The sequence below is a fragment of the Marmota monax genome, unplaced genomic scaffold (genome assembly GCF_021218885.2).
Source record: "Marmota monax isolate L192 unplaced genomic scaffold, Marmota_monax_Labrador192_F-V1.1 WCK01_AAM20220418_F8-fsc00087, whole genome shotgun sequence".
Lineage (NCBI taxonomy): Eukaryota > Metazoa > Chordata > Mammalia > Rodentia > Sciuridae > Marmota > Marmota monax.
In genome coordinates, this window is record NW_026693476.1 from 326,928 (window position 1) to 335,485 (window position 8,558).

The 8,558-nt window shown below is 41.1% G+C and overlaps 1 non-coding gene across 1 annotated transcript; it reads left to right on the forward strand.

Annotated features, from left to right (window-relative positions):
* Positions 1-7,748: 7,748 nt before the first annotated feature.
* LOC124102060 (small nucleolar RNA SNORA70) lies at positions 7,749-7,879 on the forward strand. Its single transcript, XR_006854791.1, has one exon. It is a non-coding gene; the product is annotated as a small nucleolar RNA SNORA70 (small nucleolar RNA).
* Positions 7,880-8,558: the final 679 nt, after the last annotated feature.

Genomic DNA, 8,558 nt, shown 5'->3' on the forward strand with positions numbered 1-8,558 from the left:
CATTTGTGTTATGAGTGTTGGTAGAAACATGAGATAAATGGGACCAAATCTCTGATTAAGTCCTGTAATGTTTTGGTGCCCAGTGATTGAGGTCTGGGGAAACAGTCTGCCCTGTCTTACTTTGTAACCACGTTTATGTCACTGAAACTCTGAAACTCAGTTTCTTTATCTGTGAAATGGAGTTATTAATACCTAAGGAGTCTTTCTCAGAGCACCACTGGAAGCTTAAATAAGATAATGAATATGAAAATATTTTTGCAAACTGGACAAATTTAGTCATGTGTGGGCTGTTACTTTATGAAACAGGGAGTATATAAGATTGTTAAATAAGTGTGCCAATGAGAATCCTGACCCTGTACTTCTTGATGTCTTGTCAAATGTTTCTTTTGAGCCTGTGGTTCATATTACATTGGGAAACAGGATGTTATTGGAAAGAGCACTGGCCTACAAGTGTGAGATACTAGGTCATGTCCCCAGCATCACACTAAATCAATGTGTATGAATGTGGGTAAATCACTTGACCTCTTTAATTTCTTCATCTGTGAAATTAAATGTTTGGCCATATCCTTAGATATCTTGCAAGTCTTCACACTAAGATACTCAGGATTCGCTGAAATACACATACCACAGGCTCAAGAAGCTTTCTTTCTCACTGAGTTTTTGTCTGGTGTCATATCAACATAAAAGAGGTGCTCCACAAAAATAAATGTTGAACATAACCATGATAGTTCAACCAAAGTGCGTATGTGATACTGGGGACTGAGCATGTCAAGCTAGCTCTCTACCACTGAGCTGTATCTCTAGACCTTTATAATTTTAGAGTTTTGCTAAATTACCCAAGGCTGATCTTGAATTTGTAATCCTCCAGCATCAGCCTCCTGAATAACTAGATTATTACAGGTGTGTGCCATCATGCTTGGCTCTCTTATTACCTCTAATACATTTGTATTCCTTTCTTCAAAGGTGAACGGTTAAAATGTCTAACTATATAAGTAATAAGAAATACTTTCCTGAGACTTATCTAAATAAATTCACAAGTCTAGAAAGTGATTCTGATCTTAGTTTGAGAAAAAAAAAAGTCATCATTTCTTAAAAGGGCTATACTATTTGAATTCAGAAATTTCTGGAACTTAGCTCCATTGCCTTGTCTGTGTGATTTCTCCTAACACTGAAATGTTAAGATCTAAAACAACCCCCTTTACTTTTTTACTCCTCCCTCCCCGGACTCCCACTGTTTTACTCTGTCCTCATTTTGGCCGTCCAGGATGCTCCAAAGTCCTTGTTTGTGACCAACTGCTTCTAGACTTTAGGTTCTTGCACCCAAGATTCCTTCAACCTAGAATCACTGCTTTGTTCTTCTCACCCTGGTGAAACTCCTCCTGCTTCCAGGTTAAAACTTTCTCAGAGTAGGGCACGGTGGTGTACACCTATAATCCCAGTGGCTCGGGAGGTTGAGACAGAAGGATTGTGAATTCAAAGCCAGCGTCAGCAAAAGCGAGGTGCTAAGCAACTCAGTGAGACCCTGTCTCGAAATAAAATACAAAATAGGGCTGGGGATGTGGCTTAGTGGCGGAGTACCCCGAGTACCAAAAACAAAACAAAACAAAAACCAACAAAACTTTCTCAGAAAATGTTTCCTGACTCTGAAGACTAGATTAAGGGCTAGTCATACCATGATCACTTTTCTAATGCAATGTCTCTGCATTGGGTCATTTATCACATTGGATTATCATTAAGTTATTAAGATTAAGGAGTTCCGAGCACAGACCCTGAAGCTGTGAATACTGCTGGGGGTTTAAACCAACTAGAAGGTGAACTGGGCAAGGATGATAAATGGTAAGTGCCCCACAGGGTTGTTGAGAGTATTAAATGACTAAAGATTCATGTACAGAAGCATGTAGAACAAGCTTGGCACATGGTATCATGTAACATTTGCTGATTTTGATATTGAAATTATCACCATGTGTTTGCTTCACTGGAGCCTATAAGTTCTTTGAGAGTGGGAATTCTATTTTATTCACTGATGTATTTATGCTCCATAAATATTTATTGAATAGATTGATTTATCTTTTCTCCTTCTCTGAAGTTGTATCCTCTAACTTGATTGAAGATGATAAAACTGGTAACGGAGCCACAAGGCTCACAGAGAGGACATGAGAAGTAGGTGGGGGAATGTAGTCAACTAGATGCACATGTGATTTTATTCAGAATGGGCTAAAGTGGTTTTGGCAACACCACTTAAAAAGCTGTGGCTAGTGATTAAAAAAAATTAGCATGCTGATCTAAGCATAGACATCATTGAGTGTAGACACAGTAGAAAATAAAAACACATAACAACAACAAAACCCAGAATGGTTTAACAGAAACACTTTTCCGTCTGTCAGTAATTTTTTCCAGTCTGTGTTTCAATGCCTTGTGCGTATCCACCTCCTACACTCCCTTGGCTGGCTCAAGATGTCATTCAGGGTCTGTACCTACTTCTCCAGTCTCAGACATTGTCATTCTGTGTAACTGTTCTGCCCCATTCCCTGCCCTATAGCATCTCAGGTCTTTGCCCTTACTCAAAGTGCCCAGAAAACCTCGCTTCACCTTTGGGCTCAGCTGCCCCTACTAGGAAGCATCTCTGACACATCTCTGACACTCCCCATTTCTTATGTGTTCCCATTGTCTGCTTTGCAAGCTCTGACCACATGTGCTTAGTGTCCTGCCAGATTTCTCTCAGGGCCTTTATCTTCAGTTTTATTCACTGATATATTCAGGCTCCATAAGTGTTTCTTATTAACTTATCAATTGTCACTAACATTGAGCACTACACAGGGAGGAGAATGGCATTGGTGAACACAGTGTGTTTATGGCTACTGAGTGAGCCTGTGGGTGAAGGGATGGATGGAGACAACTTCTTGGCTCTCCTCTTCTCACTCTGAGTGTTCCTATTCAGAGTAAACTCTTGTCTCTTAGCCTTAAATTCAGCATCTGAGGCCTACTCAAGAACAGTCTTGGGCTAATATAGCTTTTCTTTTTGTGGTACCGGTGATTGAGTCCAGGGGCAATTAACCATGGAGCCACAACCCCAACCCTTTTTAATTTTTTTAAATTTTGAGACAAGGCCTCACTAAGTTGCTTAGGGCCTTACTAAGATGCCGAGTCTTGCTTAGAACTTGTAATCCTCCTGCTTTAGCCTCCCAAGATACTGGGATTACAGGCATGCACCAGTGCTAATGAGCTTCTCAGAACTTCATTATCCTTACTTGTGAAATAGAGATTATTTGTGAATATTAAATAAATGAGATGAATTCCAGTTGAAAAATAGATGACCATAGCATCTGCAAACAACAGTTTTATTTCTTTATTTTTTTTTAGAGAGAGAGAGAGAGAATTTTTTTAATATTTATTTTTTAGTTTTCGGCGGACACAACATCTTTGTTTGTATGTGGTGCTGAGGATCGAACCCAGGTCGCACGCATGCCAGGCAAGCGCGCTACTGCTTGAGCCACATCCCCAGCCCTATTTCTTTATTTTTTAATGTTAATAATTTTGATTGTCTTCTCTTGTTGGGTTGGTGTAGATTTCCAGAACGAAGCTGAAGAATAGAGTGACCGTGGGTATTCTTATCCTGCTTTAAAACTTAGAGAAAGAACATCTAATGTTTTCCCATTACATCAGGTAGTGGTTTGTTTTAAAAACTTAGTAAACTAAATATTTTCTAACCTTTGGAATACTGAGTACAACTATACCTTGGCTTATATGACCCAGTTTTTCCTGTTACTTACAATTGATTTTCTTCTACTCTCCATTCTTGACATGTTAGAGGTTCCAGAGTCTATGGAGCCCAGCAAGGAAACGGTCTTAGGCTTTGGTTAGGGGAAATGTTGTCAGAGGCAGGCTATTTTAGGGACAGTCCTCAGCCTGGCTAATCCCAGTGATAACATTCCCTCCTCCTCCCTCCACTTCCTTTGATCAGATGGGAAACACTTTCACTTTCTTCTTCCCCAAATTCTCCTCTGGGGATCAAGATGTGCTTCAAAAATCTGAACACATGAATGAAATATTTATTTTCACCATTAAACTTTAATAAAAAGTTTACTGTAAAAAAGTATATCCAAGAGAAGTTATCCATCAATGAACATTGATGCTGTTCCCCACAACTGTTTACAAAATCTTCATTAGATGTATTCAATGAACATTGTTATGAATCCCTACTATAATAGCTGAGCACTGTGTTAAACTCTTGGGACAAAACTATGAATAAGGGCTGGGGCTGTAGCTCCGTGGTAGAGTGCCCGCCTCACACGTGTGAGGCACTGGGTTCGATCCTCAGCACCACATAAAAATAAATAAAGATACTGTGTCCAACTACAACTAAAAAAAATATATTTTTTTAAAAAAGTATAAATAAAACAAACAGTTTCTAATCTTCATGAAGTCTCCATGCTAGTTGCAGGAGAGAAACAAAAAGCTGGTAAACAAAGTTTAAACTATTTCAAATATGAAGAAAGCAAAGAGCTAACAGGGAATCAGGTAGGCTACTTTACTTGGCCTGGTTGGAAAGATCCCTATCTGGAGGTGACACGGAGGTTTAGTTTTACATTCTCCCTGGTGTTAGGGATGGAAAACAGGGCTTCACACGTGCTAGGCAAGCACTCGACCGCTGAGCCTGGATGTTTTAGGTTTAGGATGAGGAGTTACTCACAGGAAGGCTGGGATAGGAGCTGGATTGTTAATTCTAGGCAGAAGAAAGGAAAAGGCCCTGATATGGATGTGAAAAAAAGAGGAACTGAAGAGGAAGACACTAAGTGGCCACCAGGAAACAAACAAAATGACACGAGACCAGAAAATTAAGCTGTAGGTTGCCTATTGATAAACCAACCAGGCTCATCTATATCTTTAAGGGTTGGAAATCCTTTTTTTTTTTTTTTTTTTTTGAAGCAAATAATCCAATACAAAGATGAAACTAAGTCAGGCACCGACTGACTTACCATTTAAAACCTAGAAGGTAGTCAGGTGGTGGGTTTACAACACACAGCTGTAACCATGCAGGCTTGGATTATGGAAATAGAGAGCTGACGCTGGGGACAACCGCATGTCCTTCCCCTCAGATACAGAACTCTTGGTTGATGGCTGATGTTTATGTAAGTCTGTGCTTTTGACCGCTCTTGATTTCCCTTCCCTCTTTTTCTGAGTAATTTCACCACAAAAATATACTGAAAAACATTCCAATTCCCTGAGTTTACTCAGGACGATTTCTGTTGAAATAGGCAGCGTTCAATTCAAATTGGATACACAAACAGAATGGCAGGAGAGGGGAATTTAGTGGTTTGTAGGATTGAAAAGTACCAGGATAGATTAGAAATGGTCACGTGAAAACCTCACATAAATTTCTCTCTCCGTCTCTCCGCTCTTCCTTTTGCTGCACTGACTGCATGCAGGCTACATTTTCCATCATGTCCAGGTTTATCTTTTTGATTAGCAGTTGCTACAGAGAACAAGGGCTTCTTTGACCTTAGCTTCTGTGTTACATGCCCGTCCCTGTCCCAATTACTAGTCTGTGGGGTGTGGGAGGTGGAGACTGGCCCAGGCTGGGTTATAAGGCCAGCCCTAGAACTGGACAATGAAGAGGAAGAGGTGGGGAAGAAAGCACCCTGTTCCCCACAAAAACCCAAACGGAAGGAGAAGTAGGTGGTTAGAAGGAAAAATCAGGCTATTTTCACAAGAAAAAGTAGAATTGGATGCTGAGAGAGCCATCAAAAAGCGGTAGCCACATACTGTGATCTATTTCCTGCCTTCTGTTTGTCCATACACATGATTTTAAAAGTGCCCCTACTTTCTGGGCATGGTGGTGCACACTTGTAATTCTACCTACTTGGGAGGCTGAAGCAGGAGGATTGCACGTTTGAGGCCAGCCTGGATAACTTAGCGAGACACTGTCTCAAAGTAAGAGTAAAAAGGGGTGGGGATACAGCTCAGTGGTACAGCAACCCTGCATTCAGTCCCCAGTACTGGGAGTGGAGGGAGGAAAAATCCCTACATAATAGCATGAAATCACCCTACATATGCATGAAAATCCATCCTCTTGTGCTCCAAAGGGAGTGTACATTTTCTCATGTCTAACTTGTCTCAGTTTTTCTTGGTCCCCAGCTTCTAGTCCATGACGTTTTAATGATTTTCATTCTCTCTACAGCCTGTGGCTAAACTACAAATTCAATCACTCCCTACACAGTCTGTGTAAAATGGTGGAAGGGAAAATAGGGTAACTCTTACATGAAAGCAAAGGAGAGGGTAAATAATAAGCACAGAGACTGTCCTAGAGGAAGTATCATATTCTTGCTAATTAGAAATAGCAAGAATTACCTGCCCTGAAGAGAACTTGAGTTTTCTGGCCAATTTAACTTTCGGTTTTACTCTCAGAAAGGATTCTTACTGACTCTTTCTCCATGATCCCGACTTGATGGAAATTGAGGAGGGTTCCTTTTCTTGGGAACCGAGCTGTTTTAGTCACTCACTTGATATTGTATTTCAGAAGTATGAAGTTCATCTCTGCTCTAGACCCTGGCCTGGAGTTTTAAAGACAGGCTTAGGGCTGGCTCATTCTCCAGTTTTGTGTTTAATGGTGGCCATTTTGGCCTCTGCCAGGGTGATTTGAAACAGTTGTCTGTGGGTGAGGACTAACAGATTGGCTTCTGGTGCAAGGCTGTGTCTTAGTGGATAGCTCTTTTAATTAGGGTGACCTGCTTTAGAGCAGTCATCTAGGTCTAATTATTAATAGCACCCCTATTTGCACTCAAAATTGTCCCATTTCAGACGATAAATTATATGGTCACTGTACCTAAAATGGGGTTAATTCTTCCCTTCTTCAGATAGGGACAGCACAGCAAGAGGAGTTTGATGCAGACCTGGGTGATAGTCTTCCCATTTTTAGTCCTTACCTTAACATCATTTCGGTCACTGTGTTGCAGGATGGCGATTTCAGTTCTTTGGCATGACTGGGTGTATTGGACTCTTTTTCATTTGGGGTTGCTGGTTAATAGCAGGAAGGAAAACTTATAGCCAAGCTTTTCTTTCTTTCTCTGCTTCTACATAGCCAGTTTCAATATCATCATGTGCCTTTCTTTAGATAATTTATAAAATAATAAGTAGTTTAAAGTCTCTAAAATTCTGACATTGGTCAATATCTCAAACTCTATCCCTGACATGGAGAGGTCTGACACCTTGGCAACCATTTCAAAGGGAATTTCAGCTCCCTAGCCTGGCACAGAGGAATCTTTTCTATTCTCACTTTTCCTCAACCCAGCCAATTGCTGGGCTGCGACATCCCACATAACAGCTATATAGAACTCTTCTAGCTACAAGTTAGAACTAACTCAAAATAGCTTGAGCCCCAAAGGGAATGTTTTGGCTCATGTAAACAAAAAGTCTAGGGGTATCTTGGTTTCAGGCATGATCAAACAATACTGTAAAGATTTGCTCGTGTGTGTTTTCTCTGTCTCTCTTTCTCTCTCCCCGCACCCCTAGCTTCCTCAGTTCTACTTCCTGTTATATCTTATCCTGCATATGGCACTGGAAGTGGCTCATTAGCAGGTCTGGATCCTGTACCACCACTGAAATGGAGGTAGAGGATGGCTCTGCACCTCTCTAAACCACAAGGACTAAAGGTGGAAAGCCAGTTATTTATTCCTAAAGGTGAGGCTATCCAAAAGAGGAGCAATGGATGCTTGCCAGGTTAAGAAAAATAACAGATGTATCATTTCTACTTGAAAACTTTAAACATGTTGGCAACTGGGTTTCTCTTCTTACGGCACCCAGTGTTCAAACAGCAGACTCTTCAGTCATATACACAGCCTGTTGCTGATATGAGCTGCCCTAAGGGATCTTTGAGACAGTCCTTTAAAATAAATGCACATGTCTCTGATCTAGGGCTTTTCACAATCTAAGTTCCAGACAGGTATGCTTGTCACCTTTGGGAAGCCCCAGGGCATGGTGGCCAGAGTTCACATTGATCAAGTCATCACGTCCATCAGCACTAGGCTGTAGAATAAGAAACACATGATTAAGGCCCTTTGCAGGGCGAAGTTCAAGCACTCCCGCCACCCACCAAAGATCCACATCTCAAAGAAGTAGGGCTGGGCTGGGGATGTGGCTCAAGCGGTAGCGCGCTTGCCTGGCATGCATGCCGCCCAGGTCCGATCCTCAGCACCACATACAAAGAAGTAGGGCTTTACCAAGTTTAATGAGGATGAATTTGAAGATATGGTGGCTGACAAATGGCTTATGCCCAATGGCTACAGGCTCAGATTCATCCACAACCATTGTCCCCTGGACAAATGGAAGGCCCTACACTGTGAGGGCTTCCACTATGCTACCTTCTCCTTAGTAACACCTGTCAATAAATCCTGCTTCCTGTCCACCTACATAGTAATAATAATACAAAATAAAACTAGAACAAACAAACAAAAAACCAACCAAACAAACAAAACAATGAGTGTTGAAAAAATCTGTCCAGGTTCTTGAAATATGAGAATGAAAATAGTTATCTAGGGGCTGGGGATGTGGCTCAAGTGGTA